Source organism: Octopus bimaculoides, chromosome 1 (assembly GCF_001194135.2).
Source record: "Octopus bimaculoides isolate UCB-OBI-ISO-001 chromosome 1, ASM119413v2, whole genome shotgun sequence".
Lineage (NCBI taxonomy): Eukaryota > Metazoa > Mollusca > Cephalopoda > Octopoda > Octopodidae > Octopus > Octopus bimaculoides.
Genome location: NC_068981.1, coordinates 125,460,764 through 125,483,327, shown reverse-complemented (window position 1 = coordinate 125,483,327; position 22,564 = coordinate 125,460,764). Strand labels below are relative to the sequence as shown.

The 22,564-nt window shown below is 33.4% G+C and overlaps 2 protein-coding genes across 5 annotated transcripts in view; one reads left to right on the top strand and one right to left on the bottom strand.

Moving 5' to 3' along the window:
* The window catches only part of LOC106873822 (glycosaminoglycan xylosylkinase), a 419,531-nt gene that overhangs the window by 82,211 nt on the left and 314,756 nt on the right, over nucleotides 1-22,564 (top strand). For 2 of the 3 annotated variants that reach the window (XM_052970079.1, XM_052970088.1), the window contains exon 2: nucleotides 17,488-17,556. The exons of the other annotated variant lie outside the window; for it this stretch is intronic. The gene's annotated coding sequence lies outside the window, so the exon portion shown is untranslated. The remainder of the gene's footprint in view (nucleotides 1-17,487; nucleotides 17,557-22,564) is intronic. 3 annotated transcript variants of the gene reach the window in all.
* Nucleotides 1-22,564, bottom strand: part of LOC106878725 (potassium channel subfamily T member 2) — a 747,999-nt gene that overhangs the window by 518,766 nt on the left and 206,669 nt on the right. The window lies entirely within an intron of this gene.

Below are 22,564 nucleotides of genomic sequence, written 5' to 3'. Positions count from 1 at the left end.
TGAGCTGGCAGAATTGTTAGCACACTGGGCAAAATGCTTAGCAGTATTTCGCCCGTTTTTACATTCTGAGTTCAAATTCTGCCAAGGTTGACTTTACCTTTCATCCTTCTGGGATCGATAAATTAAGTACCAGTCTGGGGTCGATGTCATCGATTTACCCTCTCCCCACAAATTTCAGGCCTTGTACCTATTGTAGAAAGGATTATTATTATTATCATTATTATTATTATTATTATTCAACAGTTAATGTTATTCAAGTAAAATTGCATGATAGATAGAGACGTATGAAATAAGTAACTAACTAAGGCACATGGCTCTGTGGTTAGAGCATTGAGCTTACAATCTTGGAGTTGTGAGTTTGACACTTTATTTCACATTGCTTCAGTTCACTCAGCTTGGAAATGAGTTGCGATGTCACTGGTGCCAAGCTGTATTGGCCTTTGCCTTTCTCTTGGATAACATTGATGGCATGGAGAGAGGAGGCCGGTATGCATGGGCAACTGCTTGTCTTCTACAAACAACCTTGCCCAGACTTGTACCTTGGAGGATAACTTTCTAGGTATAATCCCATGGTCATTCGTGATCGGAGAGGGTCTTTTGCCAAGCCCTAGAAGATGGTGTCCCAGCATGATCACAGCCCATTGACTAAAATCAGTAAAAGAATAACAAAATACCATCTCATTTCTTTCAGGTCACAGATCTTGGGTTCAAATCTGTAGTTGTTCCATTGTATATGAAGCACACTTACTGTTGGTAACAGGAAGTATTATCTGAGATAGACTAGCATACAAGGAAGATTTATCCTTTTTCCGTATAATGTTATGAAGCTACAGCTTACCAGTAATCTTTAAGAACACCCCTTGTGACTGCTAGAAATCTTTAAATCATATTTTACATTTTATTGCATAGTAAGCATGTTCTATAGAGCTGAAATCTGGACTATGACAAAAGTTTCAATATCAACTTGATGATATGAGACTTCAAAATATCTCATGACATGAACAATAGACTAAAGAGGAAAGTTATGGATACATTCTACTCTTCTGTATTATTAGTGCTCAACAAAGGGTAGGCTTTACTAGCCAGTAGTATTGGCATTGTGCTGAGCATCAGGCCATATCAGATGTATTTCAGAGACTTCTACACTATAATAGAGGATGGAGTCTACTCAAGTGCTTTGATGTTATAGGCAGAGACAAGCAAAAATGAAAATGAGGACCCACCAAAGCTTGTAAGGGACAGAGATTCTTGGTGCAACCTGGGGAACTGCATTTTAGTTGCAACCACTTGAAGAATGTTACATTTGATTCTTGCTTGATTGTGAACATGAGAAGAAAGTTTATCAAGTTGCCCAAGAGGAACTCAGGAAGATAAATGTAATATTTTTGTTTTATATAATAAAATATATCTAATGAAAAAAATAAAAAGAAAACACAGCCTCTGAGCAATAAATAATTGGAATTAGTTAATTATTCTGCTGGTGGCTTGAAGTCCATACCATTCCCAACTCCTAACATGTAATTAAAATTGGAACACACCTTGAGATTTTACAAAATTAGACAGTGATGTAGAATTGATTTTTGTGTAAAAATGGAAAACAGCATAGTATGAAAACAAAATAATATCTCATTACTTCTATGCATTTTAGGTATATTTCTACATGAACCTCTTTCTTTTATTTTATACATATTTACATTCTTTCATTCTGTTTTGTATATTTTTTATTATTGTTTTTTAGAGCATTTGTATGCAAAGCAACCCTGTTATCAATAAAGAATTTGCATACTACATCTGGAGTTTATAAAATAGCATTTTTACTATATTAAGTTTGATGCCAATTAGCTACAAATGTGTGGTCTTTTGCTTTGTAATGATTAATTGGAATAGTTCGTTCTGTTCATTTGCAGTTGGCTCCTGCAGTAGGAGATACATGGAAATTACAAACTTTAACTGCAATTAGGGGTTTCCTGGAGCTGATTAAACAATCTACATGCCCAGTATGTGGTCTGAAACAAATTCGAATACCTATTGTTTAGTGACAGAACAACGTTAATTATAATTAGCTTGGTGAAAATATGTCACTCAGGAGAAAATGCAGTTTATCAAATTTTCTGTATTGATTTAATTTTATTTAAGTTGTAAATTTAGATGGTTAGTTGCTGATTTTAGAGAAAATATTGTGAAAAAAAATTGACTTTTCCATTTAATACAGGAGAAGTATCAAATATGAACAAACAATTTATTTTTATGATGCCATTAATGAACTGAAGCTAAGATAATGAGCAAGGAAATACATAATAATTCATTTTAATGTGTCATATTCAGTAGAAAAACAGTTTCACCATTTCTGGCAAATTTCATGGTAAATTCAACATATATAATTTTATGTTCTATGAAGGAATTATGCTACCAGGTGTTCTGAATACAAATCACATGCTTAATCCTTAATACTAATAACATTAGATATAGAGATATTTATATTTAAAGGTTGAAATGCTGAAACATAGAAGCACATGACTATCCTCTATGATTTGATAATGCTTTTTACATCATCAGAGTTCAAACTGAAGAAAAAGAATTGTAAAATATTGTCATATCACAAATCTTTCATTAATTTTGAATTGTGTGTGTGTGTGTGTCTATCTGTGTGTGTATATGCATATATATCTGTGTGTGTATGTATATATCTATATCTCTGTGTGTGTGTGTTTGTGTGTGTGGTTGTGTGGTTGAGAAGTTTTCTTCCTAACCACATAGTTTCAGGTTCAATCTTGCTACATGACACCTTGGCCAAGTGTCTTCTACTACAGCTTCTGGCCAATCAAATCCTTGTGAGTGGATTTGGTAGACAAAAACAGTAAGATGCACATCTTATGTGTGTGTGTGTGTGTGTTTGAGAGTGAGTATCAGTTTGTGTCCCTTTGTCTTTACATTGCATAATGGTTGTAAATGACTGTCACTGTCATACAAGTTGTATCATTCATTTCCATTATTTTGCAAGGACATGTCTGACCATGGGGAAATGTTACCTAGCTTGGATACAAGTGAGGTTTTGCGACACAAATGGCAGCTTGTCTCTACAGTAAATCTACATCTACATCCATCCTATGCTTGCATATAAACAAAGATTTCTAATATTTAAATATATTTCAGTCATTCTGATTCACATTTTGTTGTGCATAAAATATGTGTTGTTTAATTAATGACAAGCCTTCAAAAGCACAAATATGCAAATTAAGTTATCCATTATGGCAATAAACTCATTTACAACTGCTTTATATAACAGTTGAATATTTTATGCTGTTGATTAGGGAAGCAAACTGGATATATCTTCTTTGAGGTGTATTTAGCAAACTGTGAAGCGGTCTGTCCAGAGATTCTCCCTTCATTTTTTCTGCACATCAAGGCATAGAAAGAATGTGGTTATATTCTAAATATTTCTATCACAACTAGGTTTTCTAATATTTCAATTAATTTCAGTCCTTCTGATGCACAGTGTTGTGCATAATGTGTGTGTTTGTGTATATATATATATATATATATATATATATATATATATATATATAGAGAGAGAGAGAGAGAGAGAGAGAGAGAGAGAGAGAGAGATCTGTGTACCCTACTTAAAGCAGATATATCATTGAAAGTCTAAGTAACTGGAATTTGTTCTAAGATAGTATCTCTTATACATATATTGTGTTAAAAACATGAAAATATACCAAACACCATACATCTATGAGAGGCACTATTTCAGGAGGAATACCACAGTTGATTAGGCTTTCAATGATGTGTCTGCTTTATGTATGATACATAGATTACTATTTGAAATTAATACTGCTTCTGTCACACATAAAAAAAATACATACAAACACACACAAGCACACACACATATGTACTGTATAAATGATCTTGACTGTAGATACTTATGCTACATAGCTTTTGAAGATTATCTCTCTTATATGTCATGTAATTACATGTTGCATTAGTAGTCTAAATATATTTATCTATCTACAAAGTATAACCAAAGCAGGGTGTGGTTGTTTGAACCACAGCATTGTATTTATTATAGACTGGTTTAACCAGTTGGAATACTAAATCATTAAATATATATTGAGCATTATATATATAAAAATATATAAAATAAAATAATTAGGTTTCTTTCTTAATCTATGAATAACAATTTTTAGATTAAGAAACAGACCAAGTAACTTAAGGAAGTTTAATATAGATAAATTGAGTAAATTAATTTTGAATTGTTCAAAAGAATATGTGAAATGATTGGGGTATTATATATGTTAGGTTGTCATGAAAAATCATCAAAGATTTGTAGTGATTTTGAGGGCTCAAACTGTTTTGTTAAAGTGTGGTGCAAGGCTCTTTTCTAAATACAAGTATCTGTAACAATTCTGTCTTGATGTTCTTAAAGAAGATTAGATTGTCATTGTATGGTAAATGTAACTAAACTTTCACCAGAGATGGTTCAATGGAGGTTGAAGAGAACTCTATTAACACATATTGCAGTGAATTACATTGCAATATGGCTGGCAACTTGACAGAGAACTTCTGACATAAAAGATGAGAGATTGATGGCGTCTGTAGTTGAATAACTTAGATAGGAAGTTCTTCAGACATAATCAACAGAGTTTGGTATGATTCATTGGATGTACAGTGTTAACTTGCATGAAAGGCAGAGTACAAGTGAGCTGAGAAAAGAGCTTATTTGTAAAGGTATTAGTCAATGTAGGGATATGGACAGGTGATGGAGGTGCGGAGAGAAAAAATGTTGTATGCTGTTAGTGGAGAGAACTCATAAGGGAAGACTGAGGAACATATAAGAAGAAGAAAGTTCATATCTCTGAATTTGGAACTTCTTTGATGAAATAAGAAATGACCAAGACCAGTATAATGATATGGTGTATGGTAACCACACTCAGTCTACACCAACATGAAGGAGACATATCAAAACATGTTAATTGTAGTGAGATTAGTATAAAAGATAAAACTTGTGGAGATCTAAGAAAATATAATTAAGACAATTATTAGAAAGAAAAAAATAATTATATTTATGTTGCAAGCTACTTTGAGAAAAATATTTCCCATATCAATTGTAAATGGTATTTCGTGATTGGCTTATACATATTGACTGTATGAGGAGAAATATCACACTCCTTTGCGGTAGTAAGGACAAATTGTGTTAGCTACTATAATGTGAATTCTGTTGTGGAAGACTAGTCATTTTTGAAGATAGTATGGCTGTATTTTGGAACAGATTTGAAATTGTTGTATCCAACAGATGTTGGATACAAATTAAATATTTACAGATATATCATACCTGTCTGTTGCTATTAATTATTTTAACAACTACCTAAAAATAGAAATGCTAATCCTTCTTTTTCTTAGTAATTAAAGTAATATCTTTATTGTTAAGATGAAAGGTGTACTCTTGACAAGAATTTAATTCAGATTCCTAAGACTCTTGTCTTGCCAGGCAACTTCTGTTTACACTTATACAGCATTATCTTGTGATAAAGATTAGTGTCATAAGATGTATCGATCCTCGACTATATTTCAGAGAAATGCTAATAGTTTGTTAGGTTTGCTAATTTTTAATTATATTGAAACTTAACAGTTTAAGCAGTAACTGATAAGTATTTGATGATCACAGAAATAGTTGCTGTTTTTCAATGGAATGTGTTCAATGAAAAATTGTTTCAGTAGATTTAATGGCAAGGAAAGTGATTACAATATTGCTTTAGTTGTCAAGTGTCTGATATATTATTTCTCATCATATATGTGTTTTTAGCATAGACATGACCAAAGGTCTACTCTAAATCTATAGCTTTATTGTATTTTGCTTCATTGATTTTAAAAATAAGAAAACTAATATTACATTAAAATACTATTTTAACCCTTTTGTTATCAACCTGGTTGAAACTGGGTCTGGCTCTGAGTACAAATGTCTTGTTTCATAAGTTCTGAATTAAAATCTCCCACCAAACCTTAGTCACAATTTATGTTCCTAACACTAACTGAATTATTTAGCTAAGTTATTTTACTGAATTCTTTGTTACATTTACAGTAACTGAAAGAAACACAGAGCATCTCAAAATAAATACAGTAACGAAAGGGTTAATGCAATAGGAAACCTGAGTATTTTATCAATATGGTTGCATATATGAAGGAAGGAACTTAGTCTGAAAGTTCATCTTCTTGTAGCTATAAAGAAACGAGACTCTAGAGCAGGCCTGACCAACTCGAATTACATTGAGGGCCACTTTAATCACAGAAAGTTTTTTGAGGGCTACTTGTATACTTGATGCACTAATAGTCAAATAATCACTGCTGACAGAATTGGAAACATTTTGCTTTCTCATGCTATTATTACAATAACGAATGAATGATCATTGATTCAATTTGAAATATTATTGTTGCAAAAACAGTAGTATTTTTCTTTTGTACTTTTCATTACAATCCTTAATTTTTGTTAAGATTTTTAAAATGTTTGATTAAATAAACCCATTTCAAGAAAAAATCAAGCAGGCCGCAAGATAAAAGTCTGCGGGCCGCATACAGCCCAGCCCTAGTCTAGAGCATGTTACTGAAATAACTGCAATAACTTTTGCAAGTTACTTGAACATATTATGCTGAAAAGTTTTAATGAATCCAGTCTTGTTTGATGATGTATTTTCTAAGGAATAATACTCAGTTATGAGTTATTTATTCAAGCAGAGTATATCCTTTCATTGATGTGATATCTATGTGAGAGAGATTATAACCTCAGTTAGACATGAATAAAACTATTAACACCTACAGGTTGTGTTAATCTAGTAGTAAAGTCCATGATCCATTTTACAGTGAATGGTTCGTTTTATCTGATGTATCCATTTGTAAATTTCAATTTTGCAAAACCAAACTGTGATTTCTTAAGACATAATAACCGCTGCAGTGAATCAAAGCAGTGAACTGGAAGAGTAATTACAATATTAGTTAAAATGCTTTGTAGCATTTATTCCCACTGAGGTCAATTTTACTTTTCATCCTCTTGGCTTTGATAAAGTCCTAGTTTAGTGCAGTGGATTAGTACGGCATTGGATAAGATGTTCTAACAACTTTGCCAATGTAATTATCTTATCTTTTATTTATTATTTATAAGTTATTATCATAAGGTGCCTTGTAGTATTTCTGGCTCTGTTGAAGTCAACTTTGCATTTCATCCTTCCAGGATTATCGAAAAATGCTTTTCATCTTGAGCAATTTGATAAGCTTCTCCAGTTGCATCCTAATGTAGAACTCATTGGGTGGAGTTGGGATATTCTTTGTAGAGAATCAGAGGTCATACAATTCTATAACAGTAAAAGGATATACACATAGATATTATTAAATCTTTAATGACTATGAAGGCACAGTGCCAGGATCTAGAAGTTATATACACTTACACATACACACACACACACATTAAACTTACACAAGGAAAAGGTTGACAGTGACTTTGAAGTTTCAGGTGCTTGCCTTCATCAGATTGCAGACACAACAATCTGATGAATGCAAAGAAGTAAGTTTAGACTTCAAAGTTACTATCAACCTTTTCTTTGTAAAAGTTTACTAAACATGTACTCTACTAAAAAGCAGAGTAGTCCTTCAGATTAATGTTAAATTGTTTTTATGTTTTTTACATGATTAGGCTTCTTTCTTAAATTCTAAGTGAAGTTAATAGAATTAGCCTCATAAAAGTAATTATATTAATTAATAGATGTAACATATTTTTCCTTTACTGTTAGTATGCAAAGTAAATTTAATTTATAAACAATTTATTGCTGTATGCATTGTAAACCAAACTGGTTAAAAGGTGAACTTGCCCTTGATATCTGTCAGTTTTAAATACTATCATTATTTTCATCATTTGGCTGGGTGACTTGCTCTGACCTATGTAACTCTTCCATATGAGACATCTCGATTGAGCAATGGAGCATGAATGTCTAGCTTTAGTTTTAGTGTCACATTAGTCTTTTGCTAGCTAAAATATCTCATCTGTGCATGCCACAACTACAGATTGCTCAGCATCTAGTGGTATTTGCCATTGATTCAATAAGTTCATTTGCTGAAATAGTTCACATCTGCCATGCTGCATCCCATGGTTTAAACACACCATGGTTTGAGTTTTAAAGTGCAACTAATAAAGCTGTATGATTGGGGGTAGAAATGTTGGAATATTTAAATTAATTTAGCTTGTCCTTTATACCTTCTTTATAATCATATTTCTAAGAAAATACTCTATGAATGTGTTTCAAGTTATTTTGAAATACAATTGAGATGTGCAATTCAGGAAAATAGCTTTGTCATTACTAAATATGTTTCATAGTGAATTGGTACAATTGTTAGCATATTGGACAAACTGTTTAACAGCATTTGTTACAGGTTTACATTCTGTGTGCATGGCTCAGTGGTTAGAGTGTTGGGATCACAATCATGTGGTAGTGAGTTCGATTCCCGGATTGGGCTGTGTGCTGTGTTCTTGAGCAAGACACTTTATTTCACATTGCTCCAGTTTATTCAGCTGTAGAAATGAGTTGCAATGTCACTGGTGCCAAGCTGTATCAGCCTTTGCCTTTCCCGTGGACAACATCGGTGACATGAAGAGGGGAGGCTGGTATGCATGCTGGTCTTCCATAAACAACCTTGCTTGCTTGGACTTCTACCTCAGAGGGTAACTTTCTAGATGCAATCTCATGGTCATTCGTAACTGAAAAGCATCTTTACTCGTTACATTCTGTGATCAAATTCCACTGAGGTTGACTTTGCCTTTCATCCTTTCAGGGTCAATAAAATTAAGTACCAGTCAAGCATTGGGGTCAGTGTAATTGATCATCCCCTTCTCCAAAATTTCAGGCTTTCATTAGTAGAAAGAATTACTAAGCCTGTTTGGAACATAAAACTTAAAAGGTCTTTTATCCAAAATTATTATTGAAGGTTTTAACATAAATATAAATAGTTAAAATGAGAAGTTTTATATCACAACTAAAGTAGTCTCAGGTGTGTTGGTATAGAAAGGATTGTAGGATTTAAATGTGGGTATGATGGGAGATTCTGATTGTGAAAATGGAAGGAAAAAATTTAGGTTACTTTAATTATAAACTTGATGCTATACCAGAAAGCTTTTTTAAAATTTGCTTACAAGAATGGTTGATGGAACAGATAAAAGACTTCTTTTTCAATAAGCTGTAGTTTCTAAAGTGGAATATTAGCCTATGTTGAAATATTGGTTTCAAATTTTGGAACAAGGCCAGCAATTTTAGAGAAGGAGTAAGTTGATTACACCATTCTTAGTGTTCAACTGGTACTTATTTTATTGACCCCAAAAAGACAAAGGGCAAAGTCAATCTTGGTAGAATTTGAACACATATCATAAAGACAGACATAATATCACTAACCATTTTTCCTGACATACTAATGATTGTGCCTCCCATCCACCTTCACCTATGTTGAAATATTGTATGAAATGTAGTAGCATTTATAAAGTTTCTAATAAGATATGAAATTAATTATTGGTTTCACTTTGTTTAGTGTTAACTGCTCTATTTTGTTGTGTTTGTGGAAGTAGGAAGGTGAGCAAAATATTGAATTCCAGTGAACCCAAACTGTAATATAATGTAGCATTTTAATAGATTAAGGGGTATTAAGGTTGAAGGGGTGAAGTGTAGATTTATGACATTTTGTAAGCACTGCATTAAAGAATAGAGGAACCAAATAAAGATTCCTCTATACCAGTATGCTGCAGCACACTGGTGTGCCACAGTGTAATGTGAATATAATATTTTCCCTATACTTTTAGTTCAGGTGTACTGCCGAAATTTGAAAAGAAAATAAGTGTACTGCAAGTGAAAAAAGGTTGCAGAGCACTGCTCTATGCAATAGTTTGTCTTGCTAGAAACAACAGCCAACTTTCTCTTTAAACCTTTAGCATTCAGATTATTCTGTCAAATATAATGTTTGTTTATTCATATTGCTTTGAATTTATCATATATTGTCTTATAGGTTTGAGATTTCAGTGATGTGATTGTTTATTTTTTACAATGACATTGTACAATAGATGTGAGTGTTTTGTTTACGAAGATTACATAACATGTCAAGACATGCCACATAAGCCAAGGCATACATTCATGTTAGACTGCAAGCTAATGACACTGTCAGGAAGTCATTGGTTTCAAATGAGTGAACACAAGGGAAATGTGAACTCACTGACATAAACACAAGCACACATGCTTACAGATGTGTATGTGTGTATATACATACACACACACACACACACACACACACACACACACACACACACACACACATATATATATATATATATATATATATATACACACACACATCCACATACACATATGTGTATACTCTTTTACTTGTTTCAGTTTACACACCCCCTAGTAAATTATTTTGCACCTACACAGGACTTCCTCCATTACTACAAACTTCCTCCATTACTACGAACTTCCTACAACTTTAAGTCCCAAAGACACATAAATTCCTTACTCACCCCAGACTGAGTAATCCGGATATAGTTAGCTCCCTTTACACCGCCAGTGAAAAGTCTACCCAGAATAAACACATTGAAAACAGATCAAAATAACTTCTATCCTACATCCACTTCACAGTAGAATTATCAACTAAGAAATCAACTATAATGTAAGACGAACCATACTTTGTCTTTATTCTCATTACCAATGTATCCCTATGTCTTTCGCTGTTCTTACCTCTACATATGACTCTGCATTCTGATGACGTCTACCACTACGACTGGTAAACAGAAACGATTGTAAATGCACTATTACTACCACTTTTCTTTATTAATTAATTAAATTAATGGCTTACTAGCACAAACGACCAACTTCTTCCTGTTATTTTTTCTCCATTTTCTTCTTGTATATAATTTAAACTACAGTTTACCCACTGAATTACCTGCTACTGTATACCTTTTACCAATGACTGTACCTATGCAAGTAATCACCAGGAGCACCTTTGAATTTAACCATCACCTAGAGGTTTTAAACACCTCTAAATTATACCTATATATATGTATATATTCATATATATATATATATATATATATATATACATATATTTAATTATATGTATTTATTTTCTCTTAATAATTAACTCTGACAAAAAAAAATGGTTAATAGTTACCAGGGTAGCAAAGTCCACAAAATAACTTTGCTGTAACTCCTGTTTATGAGGTAGAAACTCCCTGTTAATTTGAGGTATATTGAATAAATATAAGTTTAAATAAATGGAGTTATACGCATGTATTAAATGATTTCTTTTATTTCCGACATATGTTTTGAAGATTACAATTGGTTCATTCCAAAGGAATGAATGATGTTGAGAAAGATGTAATCTTCTCTTCAGGGAAATGCATAAAAATCAACTCAACCGTAAGACATTATTACCGAATGTGACAACTGCGTGTAGAGAAGAATGCTACATAGCTTATTTGAAAAAACCATTGGAAATACAAGACAGTATGTTGGACGAGGAAGGAAGAAAAGGAGGAAAAAAAGAGAAAATTAGAATCTGGAGTGGAAAGTAGATAGAATAATTTATAAACCAGATTAAAGTTGAAAGAAAAGTATTTTCTGTGTAATGGAAATGTAAAAGGGAAATAATCATGTATTTATGCTTGTAGTATTGACATATATATACACACACACGATAATCGTGTGGTAATAAAGGTAATGATAATATTTATATAGGAAAATGATGCTTGTGTATACTAGTAAGAGATCAAGTGTTTTAACAATATATAAAGGTGATCAATGCTTTGTTGATCTAAAGAGAGAGAGTGTGTTATTAAATGGAATGGAAATTAGAAGGGGAAAGTTAAAGAATTAATGGAGTTAAAAAATTACTTGTTTGAACGAAGTTAATGTTTGTACCAAATTTTACTTCAATATCCACGCTCGATAGGTGTTGATGCAAGGATATACTTATGAATAAAATAAAGTAAAGGATTCTATTTTGTGTAGAGCAGTATGTTATATGTAATAATGTTGGAAAAAAAAAATATTTATATATTTTTTGAAGGGAGAAGGAAGTAAGAAGGAGCAATGAAATCAAAAGAATATAGTTGTGGAGTCCCATCGTATTGATCATTGTTGAAAGTAATGTTGATGTTATGTTATATTGAAAGTAATGTTTAAGTTCATGTTATATAGAAGTGCTGGATGTCCTAATTTGGATTCAAAAGATAGAAAGTTTTCAGATAACATATAATGGTATAATTAACTTGTATAATTTGAAGTATGTAAGTAAATAAATAAATAGATAAGTTGTACCAGTTATATAAAGTTGGAGGAGTTACTTATATGAACTAAATGTATGTCTTTGCCAATGTTTACATCTATATGCTCTTTCAATAATCGTGTTAACCAGTTTATTCTTCGAGAACAAAATGGAGAACAGTTCCATATTACATAACGGGCAAAATTCCTTACCTTTATCGTATGGTATTGATGTGGAAAGAATTAACCAGTCTAGATTAAATTGCTTATTGTTATCCTTAAGTTCCCAAATTAACTTACTAAGTCCCGTGCTGTTGCGTTTATTTCTATCCCTAAATGTAGAATAATGGTTTGAGATTTTTCTAGATATCTGTGAAGAGGAGCAACCTATGTAAAAAAATACATTGGTAGAGGTGGTGACTTTGCATTGATATACAGTGTTCTTGAATTTCGCATTTTCACTTAAAATACTTATTCTGTTGTTATTAACTTCTGAAATAATAATGTTGTTGTAGTAATTATTATTATTATTTTTCTTATTATAATTATTGTTATTTAGGTTATTATCTGTGTTGTTATTGTTATAATGGTGATGGTTTGTATTGTCGGAATTAATGTTATTGCTATCAGTACCTGAATACGTATTTAATGGTCTATTATTATGTGTAGATATTATTTGTGAGATATCTTTTGTGTTTGAGAACCATAATCTAACCTTGTGTGTGTTTATGACTGGGAATGTCATCTGATAATCACTCCGGCAAGGAATATTCGGATATTTGCTAAAACTAGGCCGAAACAGCTGTAAGATTAAACTTCTGTTCATCCTCTAATTCCTTATGTACTTTGTACTTCTATATGTAAACCAGGTTGGCAAAATAACATAGTCTGCCATAGACACCTGTGCTTTGGTTCTTTCTTTCTTTTTCTTTCTTTTTTTGTCACTTTTGCTATGAATTAAATTAATGAATTCAACGGGATACATTGTCTGCAAGTAGTTGGGTTCAGCATATTATCCTCCATTTTCTAATTGTTATACAAATTTGGGGTAAAACCTCTACTTTTACCCGCTCCCATTGATTGCACTTAGTATAGCACTAGTGTAGCAATAATTGGGTACCCTCCCAACAGTATACTGGATTGATACTATCCCTTAGTGGGTTGAACCCCCAACCCCTAACTCTCTCACGTTATATTTATATATATATATTTATATATATATATAGTGGATCAATCCCAAAATCTAATCAGTTCGTGCTACTCATGAGGCCAAACATCCCTGAAAGTTTCATCCAAATCCATCCAGTGGTTCTTGAGTAGTACAAACTGATTAGATTTTGGGATTAATCCACTACCAGACAAGGATTCTGGATTATTTTTCTTGTTTTTTACTTAATTTTTAGTATTCTAATTTTTTTAATGTCTGCTTCCTGCAAACAAACAAACATGACTGACAACAATATCCCTGTCTTAGCGAAGACAGAGTTAATAAAGATGGTTTCAAATTTTGCCACAAGGGCAGCTATTTTGGGGGAGGGGATAAGTTGATTACTTTGACCCCAGTGTTAAACTGGTACTTATTTTATTGATCCTGAAAGAATGAAAGACAAAGTTGACCTCGGTGTAAATTTGAACTCAGATTGGAGCGAAGAGCAAAATACTGCTAAGCATTTTGTCCAGCGTGCTAAAGCTTCTGCTAGCTTGCCGCCTTATAATGATAATGATAATAGGAGGAGAGAAAATGGTATGTACATGAGCCAATGGGTTGGGTACGAAAATGATTGAATAAAAATATTTTAGGACTTCATGATCTCATGTGATCATGGAAGCAAACACTGGAAACTCAATATTATGCTGGTAAACAAAGAAGAAAAAAATTGTACATGATCATAGACACTGTATGCTCTGGGAACAGTAGAATTGTCAATAAAAGTAGAAAAATTGATTAATGTGCCAATAATTGTTGGTGCCCGAAGTGCAGTAAGCAAAGACATTAAAAAAATTAGTTGGAAAAAGGCATAGTGATGAAAATAGAGGATACCCAAAAAACAGTATTGCTTGGCAGAGCAAGGAATCTCTGCAAAGTCTTCAAGACATGAAAAGAACATACCATCTTAGTTCATAAAAAGTGGACAGCTGAGACATTAATAACACCTCCAAGAATAAGCTATGTCTGATGCTATATCTATGAATATAATGATTCTTTAAACTAACATGAGGCTAAAAATTTCAGGGAAGGGAACAGTTAACTACATTGACCCTCAAGTCCCCACTCCACCAGCACTTGATTGGTACTCTGTTTTATTGACTCTGTAAGTATGAAATTTAAAAGTTGATCTCATTGGAATTTGAACTCAGAATGTAATAGGCCATGATGAAAAACTGCAATGTATTTTGTTTGTGCTTTAATGATTCTGCAATGATAGTAAGGATTGCAACAAATGAAGTTGGTCTATACTAGTGGTTCCTAACCTGTGGTCTGCAGACCCCTGGTGGTCAACAAATGTAGTACTGGGGGTGGGGGTCTGTGAACTAAATTCAAAATTTCAAATTTACGAGTTTTTGAAAGGGGTCCTTGGTAGTGAAAAGGTCGGGAACAACTGGTCTATATCATCAGCCCTAGTACTTTACTGGTACTTTATTTTATTGTTTTTAGAGAGAGATGAAAGGCAAATTTAAACAAAAGTGTTGGAACAAATACTGCAAAGAACTGTTTTTTACTGACACTTAAATGATTCTGCCAGTTTACCAATAAGCTTTTTATTATTAGCAGCAAGACCATGGCAGCAAGCTGGCAGAATCGTTAACACACTGGATGAAATGCTTAGCAGTATTTCACCTGTCGCCATGTTTTGAGTTCAAATTCTGTGGAGGTCGACTTGGCCTTTCATCCTTTTGGGGTTGATAAATTAAATACCAGTTTAACACTGGGGTCAATGTAATCAGCTAGTCTCCTTCCCTCAAATTTCAGGCCTTGTGCCTTTAGTAGAAAGGATTACTGGTACCAGGTGCCTTTTATTGTATTGGCTGAGATTTTCCTTTAGTTATTTGAGAAAAGCATTAGTTCTTTGCACATCTTGGGAAGAGTATATTACTAGCACACTCCCTTTACTTCACTTGGGGCAGAATCTTCTTAGTGAATATCTTTTTCCATTGCCTTTTATACTGATTCTGACAGTTTGCAACTCACTTTTAATAACCTCCTCATTGTCACTTATTGTGGCCAGTATCAGGAGAAGGGACCACTGGTTGTCAACTTCTGAACCTGACAGCAAGGTGAGTTTACTGCATCCAGTGATGTAACCAATGTTTTTCTTTCAGCAACAACAGTTTTCAGGACCTGTTGTTCTTTTGCTACTTCTACTGCTGGTTCATCACTCTCTCTTTCTCTACTTTTCTTGTTCATCAGGGCAGAAAGCTCCTAAATAGCTCTTACTGATACAAATGTAACATCAGGTTTCCTGCCCATTGTCATTGCTTTTGTTTCTCTACCTATGATGGAACTCAGCTCTGAAATGACCTTTGATTATATGTGTTTTTTTTTTCTTTGTCATTCTAACCCCTTTTAATGCATCATTTCTTGTTACCTCTGTATTCACAACTGCCCATACTGTACTACAGAGGTGGCAATGAGTTAGGGGTTAATGTCACTGCCAATATCCCTGGCTGTCACCATTGTATGGCACTGGGAATATTGCAATGATAATAATGTATAATTGTATGAGCTTACAGGCAGGTGTGTGACACACAAAACTAGCCTGTTTACTTGCTCCATTCCCATGTAGATAGGACTATATATTTTGCTGTGATTGATGGAAACCATGTTTCTATACTTATCAACCAGGGCCTTTTGCAGCTGTCTATCCTTTTAAGGGTATATGACAGCTTCCAATAGTGTCAAAAATGTAGGGGTTTATTATTCTCACTTTGCTTGTTCCTGAATGTATTGCTCTGGCAAGAAAACACTATCTCTTGTAGCACACTCCTCTATTGTCTCCTTTTTCTTTAAACTGATTTATGTCTTGATATTCATTGTGATTCACTGCACTAGAAGTTTTATATTGTTGTTAAGTTCATTATTTTTTCTGTCTAATAATTACTATATCTATTTGGAATTATTACTTTTATTTCTAAATATGCGTTGCTGTAATTGTTTGACATTAAAACACTTAGTTCCAATTACAGAGTATATTTGAAACACAAACACCAATGTAACTCACACTACATTCATGCTGCTCAACAGATGAAACATTGAAATAAAACCAGAAACAAAACAAATCCCAAAGCCAAACAAAACTTACATAGTTTGATAAATTCAAATTACAACAAACATAAACAAACAAACAAAGTTTGCTTTTAGAAGCGTTGAGAGAGCATCGTGACGCGTAATCAAGGAGATGTGAATTCGAGTCCACCTACACTTTTTTCTACAAAATAGGGGTAGTTTATCCTGTTCAGGCTATATTATTAGCATTTTCCTGCGTTTTACATAGTATGCATTGTTCTCCAAAAGATAATGTTGCATACACTTCAAAAGTATGGAAGTATCCTTGATATTTCAGTAGAAATTTGAATAAAACTACCACAGAACAAGGCCAGAAATTTGCATAAAACTACCACAGAACAAGGCCAGAAATTTGCATAAAACTACCACAGAACAAGGCCAGAAATTTGGTGGAGAGGTTTATTTGATTTAATTACTCCCCAGTATTTGATTGCTACTTTATTTTATTAATCCTATGACGACAAAAAGTAAAGTTGGTCTTGGCAGGATTTGAACATAGAACATAAAGAATTGTAACGAAATACTGCAAGATATTTTGTCATCACTACTTGGTGATGGGTGGAAGGACATTATAAGGAGAATTCACAAAAATATGGCCTTTGTTTCTGAGAGTTGGTTATGAAAAAAAGGTAAACAACATGCATGGAAACATGTATTAACCAAGTAAAAAGGGATGTTTCAAGTGGGGGACAGCTACCTTGGGTTAATAAAATAAAAAAATAAAAAAACACGCCCCTATATAAGATTTCTGTTATTAGTGTGTTGTGTGATAATAGGGAGTGTGTATTATGTTTTTGTGAAATCAAAATCAAAATTTTGTTGTAAGAATCAATAAACCATTCACAGATTTTACATTTTGCCAGTCTCTTTCATTAAAACTATTATTTACAAACCACATTTCTTTTTTTTATTTATTTTTAGAGAAATCTCATTTCATCCATTTAAGAGAAGAAGAGGAAGCTTAGATTTTCTATTACATGAATGGTAATTGTAAGTACTGGAATTTGCATTTTCAGCACTTAGCGTTCATTCTTTCTCTGAAAATGTTATTAAAGAATTATGATGCACATAATATATATGTTAATATTATTTTGTCGATTTCTCTATGATGGGTTGTCTATCATGCTACCAGCTCTTTTATGAGTATCATCTCTTATGCGATTTGGACACTCAGAGACTGTTTTTCCTAAATTTTCTGTGTGTGTGTGTGTGTGTGTGTGCACGCTTGTGTATTTGCTCCATTATCATGAGCAGTTCATTATCATTAACATCTTAGTAATATGAACTTGTTAATGCTTAGATCATGTACTGATTGTAATTTAAGGACTGCAATCCCTTCTGGTCCAATGATTTGCTTGCATTACATTTAATTTTTAGTGCTGATAGTGGAAGGTTTGAGAATTTTTCAGCATTAAATTACATGTTATTTTTTCAGTTCACTTATATACAACATTTAAATCATGTGCGTAGCATCTCCTGTGTTATCACCTATGATACTTTTGTATCATCTACATAACCAGAGAAGATGGCTGTATAGCTGAGGGTGTGTCTGAGAAAGCCATTATGAACAGCAGTGGCTCAGGATAGTATTCTATGTAACCCCATTCACTGTTATTGTTTCTTGGGAGATGGTCCCATCGGCTACTACTGCCTGACTTCTGTATTTTAAAAAGGCAAGCAGCCATTTTCCCCAGTTTTGTGACTACGCTGAGATCATATAACTTTTGACATATTCTATGACTGACTTTGTTGAAAGCTTTTGCAAAATTGAGATGCATTACATCCAAATTTTAGTGGTTGAGCAACTGTTGTTAGAGCTAACCATATCTGTTGCAGAATTTGTGTCAGGCAGCTCCTTTCTGTTGAAAATTATGTTGGTGTTAGTTAATAAATCATTTTCTTTGAGGAACTTGATTAGTTTCCTTCTGACAATTTGTTTCATGACTTTGCTGAGATGTGATATCAGAGACAGGCAAGCCTATAATTTTTAGCATTTGCTCTGATTCTACCTATAAGAATGGGATAGATTATGGAATTCTTGTAAATTTACTACTTTGAAGGGTAACTGCAGTGGTTTTGTAAGGGATTGTTTACCCATTTTTAGAAGGATTGTGGGAAATCTACGAGGACCAGAAGCTGTTTTTTACGTTGATGTAGTCAGATATTGCTGTCTCTGTATTTGTTACTGTAATGGCAAAGGGTTCATCTGGTCTTCTCACTTGCATGTGTCCCATAGGGTAGGTGAAAGCACTTTTGAATTGCTCATTCAGTATTTCACTTATCTGTCTGAGATTTGCAGTTAGTACACTGAGGCTCTGTTTCTTTAGCAAATTTGAAGAAAGCTTTAGGGTTTTGTTTCCTATACTCTAAAATCATTGCTAGTTTACTGCCTAACTTAGTATTAGTTGTTGAGTTAACATTGTTTTTTCCTCATTAAATAAGTATTTTTAATTAGATTTTTGATGCTGAATACATTAAATATTTAAACACTAACTTAACTATTGTCTTCCATGCAGGTGGCAACTCTGAGTAATTAACTTCAATGACATTTCTTAATCTATGTAGTTTTTAAGTGAATTTTATTTTGTTAGTATATCATGTAGTTGATAGTATCCTGTTCAGCAGGAAGTTTATCTCTTTTCAGTGATAACTCCCAGTTCAGTCAGCCATTTCAATTCTTGAAACTGTCAATCATGATAAAATATGTATGGGTAGATGGTATGAGAAGGGTAGATGTTCATATGTTTCCACTTTTCTTTTACAATATGATGAGACATATATAAATGAACAAATAAATGAATTTATAAAAATTAATCATGTCAGAACATGCTGTATTAAATTGTGAAAGTTGGTTCAATATAGATTGTAGTGCGAGATTGAAATGCATGATGCTTGAAAGCCAAATGTCAATCCCCACCAACACCCACCTCACTTACTCTTCCATTACTATCACTGTTATTTCTTCTAAAAATTGCCATTGATGCATATGGAATAAGATAGTTATAATTAATATTATTGATGTATATTGGAGTAAGATAGTTATAATTAATATTAGGCATTGTCTATGATTTATTCTAATCAGTTCTATTAGAACTTATCTGTGAAACAAAGGTAGATAGAAAGATGGGTAGATAAATAGATAGATAGAAAGAGAGAGAGAAAGAACTGATTAAACATTTAGGTGTAACTTTCCGGTATTTCAATCCTTCAGTGTGTGACTGTCTGTTCTAGGACCATGCAGTAGTACACTGTGTGTGTGTGTGTGTGTGTGATAAAGACCTGGTATGTCATATCTAAATTGATATTCATGATATACCATATTTCGATTGTTACTCAACTTATTCTTGTCTGATTGAACAATTTAATGAAAGTCACTGCAGAGACAGTGTATACTCAGTTGGCATGTAAGATAATTAAAAATAAATTACTGAGGTTAATTACTCACTCACCGATGCCAGCTGCATAATAAAGCAATAGTTAAGTTAGTGTCAACATACTTAATGTAGTGCGCTTTAACAAATCATATTAGAAATATGCAGGTGTCGAAGAAAAGACATTAGCCTAATGACTACAGTAGGCATGGGCAACCTTTTGCAAGAAGTGGGCCGCACAAAACTTGGGTCATTATTAGATGGGCTAAGGTGGCAAGCTGGCAGAATAATTAGCACGTTGGAGAGAGTGCTTTGCAGCATTTCATTCAACTTTACATTCTGGGTTCAAATTCTGCTGAGGTCAACTTTACTTTTCATCCTTTAGGGGTTGATAAAATAAGTACCAGTTGAACACTGGGGTTAATGTAATCAACTTATCCTGCCCTCTCCTGAAATTGCTGGCCTTATGCCAAAATTTGAAATCATTATTAGATAGGTTGCTCTACTAAAAAAAAAAGTCAAGGTAATATTTTGTTAGGTATGCCATTCAAAAAGTCCCATGGGCTGCTAGTTTGCCTATGACTGGACTACAAGGGGTTGCTGAAAAGTTCCTTGCTTTAAAGGTGTCACTTAAGGCTTGGTTGGAGGCCTAACCCTCCAAGTTCTTTTACAGGGCTTAGAAAGACTGAAGGACCGCTGCAATAAGTCTGTGAATCTGAGACAGGAATATGTTGAATAGAATCATAGTTAACTGATCCTCCTGTATTTTCTTGTACCCAAAGCCTGGAACTGTTCAGCCCTTTCTCAGAGTTTCGTCCATATGCTGGACTGAATGTAGCTATTGGTGTTGAGTCATTTTGTGTATCTGAGTGTGTGTATGTGAGTAGGCAGTGGTGAATAATTATGTGTTTTGTTTTTTAAATATTACTGCTGTAATGTTAATGTCTATGGATATTTAAGAGTGCAATTGGAAAAAAAGTTGCAGGGATTGCATGGCTTCAAGTGAAGAGCAATGATGAACCCTTCCCTACATCACATGTCTAGATGATCTTGATTTACTATGAATGTATTCTGATAGTGTGTAGCAAATGTTGTTTTATAAGGTTTGTTGTTTCCTTTCTTAGGTTGACAGGTTGATGAACATGTTACAGGGCTGACATAGTTCATAAAGGATAGTATATATTGTTACTAAATTTTATATATATTGAGTCATCACATAAATAATGCAGTTTTTTCTTATACTTCTTTTATTATTCAAAATTAAGATAAACAAAGTTCTTTTTTAATCTAAAATATACTCTCCTTCATTTTCTACAATGCTTGTCCATCTATCTGGTAGACTTGCAAGGCTCCTCTTCCAAAATTCACTTATCCGTGATGAGAAAGACTCCTCCAGTACTGTTCTGATCTCTTCTACAGAACTCCTCTCTTTTTCATCCAAATGATTTTGTAGACTGTGGAATAAATGATAATCAGATGAGGCAATGTCTGGTGAATATGGTGGGTGGGGCATCTTTTCCCATTGAAACTGCTGCAGCCTTTGGAATGTCATCCTTGCTGTATGTGGCTGAGCATTATCCTGATAGAAGAACACTTTTCATCTTAAAACCAAAGATGGTCGTTTTTCTTCTAGCGCTGACTTGAATGACTGGTTGAATGAACAAATCCAAGCTTCTCTGCTAGTGTCTAGCATATGTTGTTTTATATGTTACAATGGGATTTTGTTCCACCAGTGTCTGCAGGATGTCCTCATTGAACTCTACAGATCTTCCAGGACGTGGCTCATCTTCTAAGCTGTAGTTTCCAGCTTAGAATTTCTGGAACCACTGTTGACACTGGCTTACACTTATTGTCTGATCTTCATATACTGCATTAATATTCCTCACACTTTCTGTTGCATTGTTGCCATTATTGAACTCATAAAGTAAAATATACTGAATATGCTTCTTTGTCACTTCCATTATAGCTTTGCAGTTTGATTTTAACAGTTATTTTACCTCTCTTCAAAACTTGCACTAAGAATAAAGACAAGGTAAATTTACTACCTGCTTTTATAGCAAGTTGATGCAGGTAGTTTATCCTGTCCCCCTCCAACGTTTAGTTCATGCAATAAAAAAAAAAACGCATTATTTACGGGATGACCCACTATATATATAAGGGTATACATATACATTCAGATGAGTGGTACAACAAGGCACCAATATTTACTGGAAAATAGCAATCGATATAATTACGACGCTATTGTAAAGCTTCACTGTGTATATACTAGCAAAAACGTGTGTGTGCAACAAAACATGAAAAATTTGTCTTACCTCTAGGAAGGACATTCGATAAATGTACAACCGAGAATCGGATAATGCAGGACTGGTTTCTGACTCTTCAAATACGTTTCACAACATAAATTTGATCAGTCTTCATCAGCTGCATTTACCTAGACAATATTTCAAATGTTGCCACATCAATGCCAAGTATACTCGCCTGAATGCTGAGCCGTTAACAGAACTGAGAACAGTGAAGAAGTTTTTTTAATGAAAAATATTGCAATACAAATGTATTACTTCCCAGTAAAATAAAGTCCCATATGTATACCCTTATGGGGCTTTATTTTACTGGAAAGTAATACATTT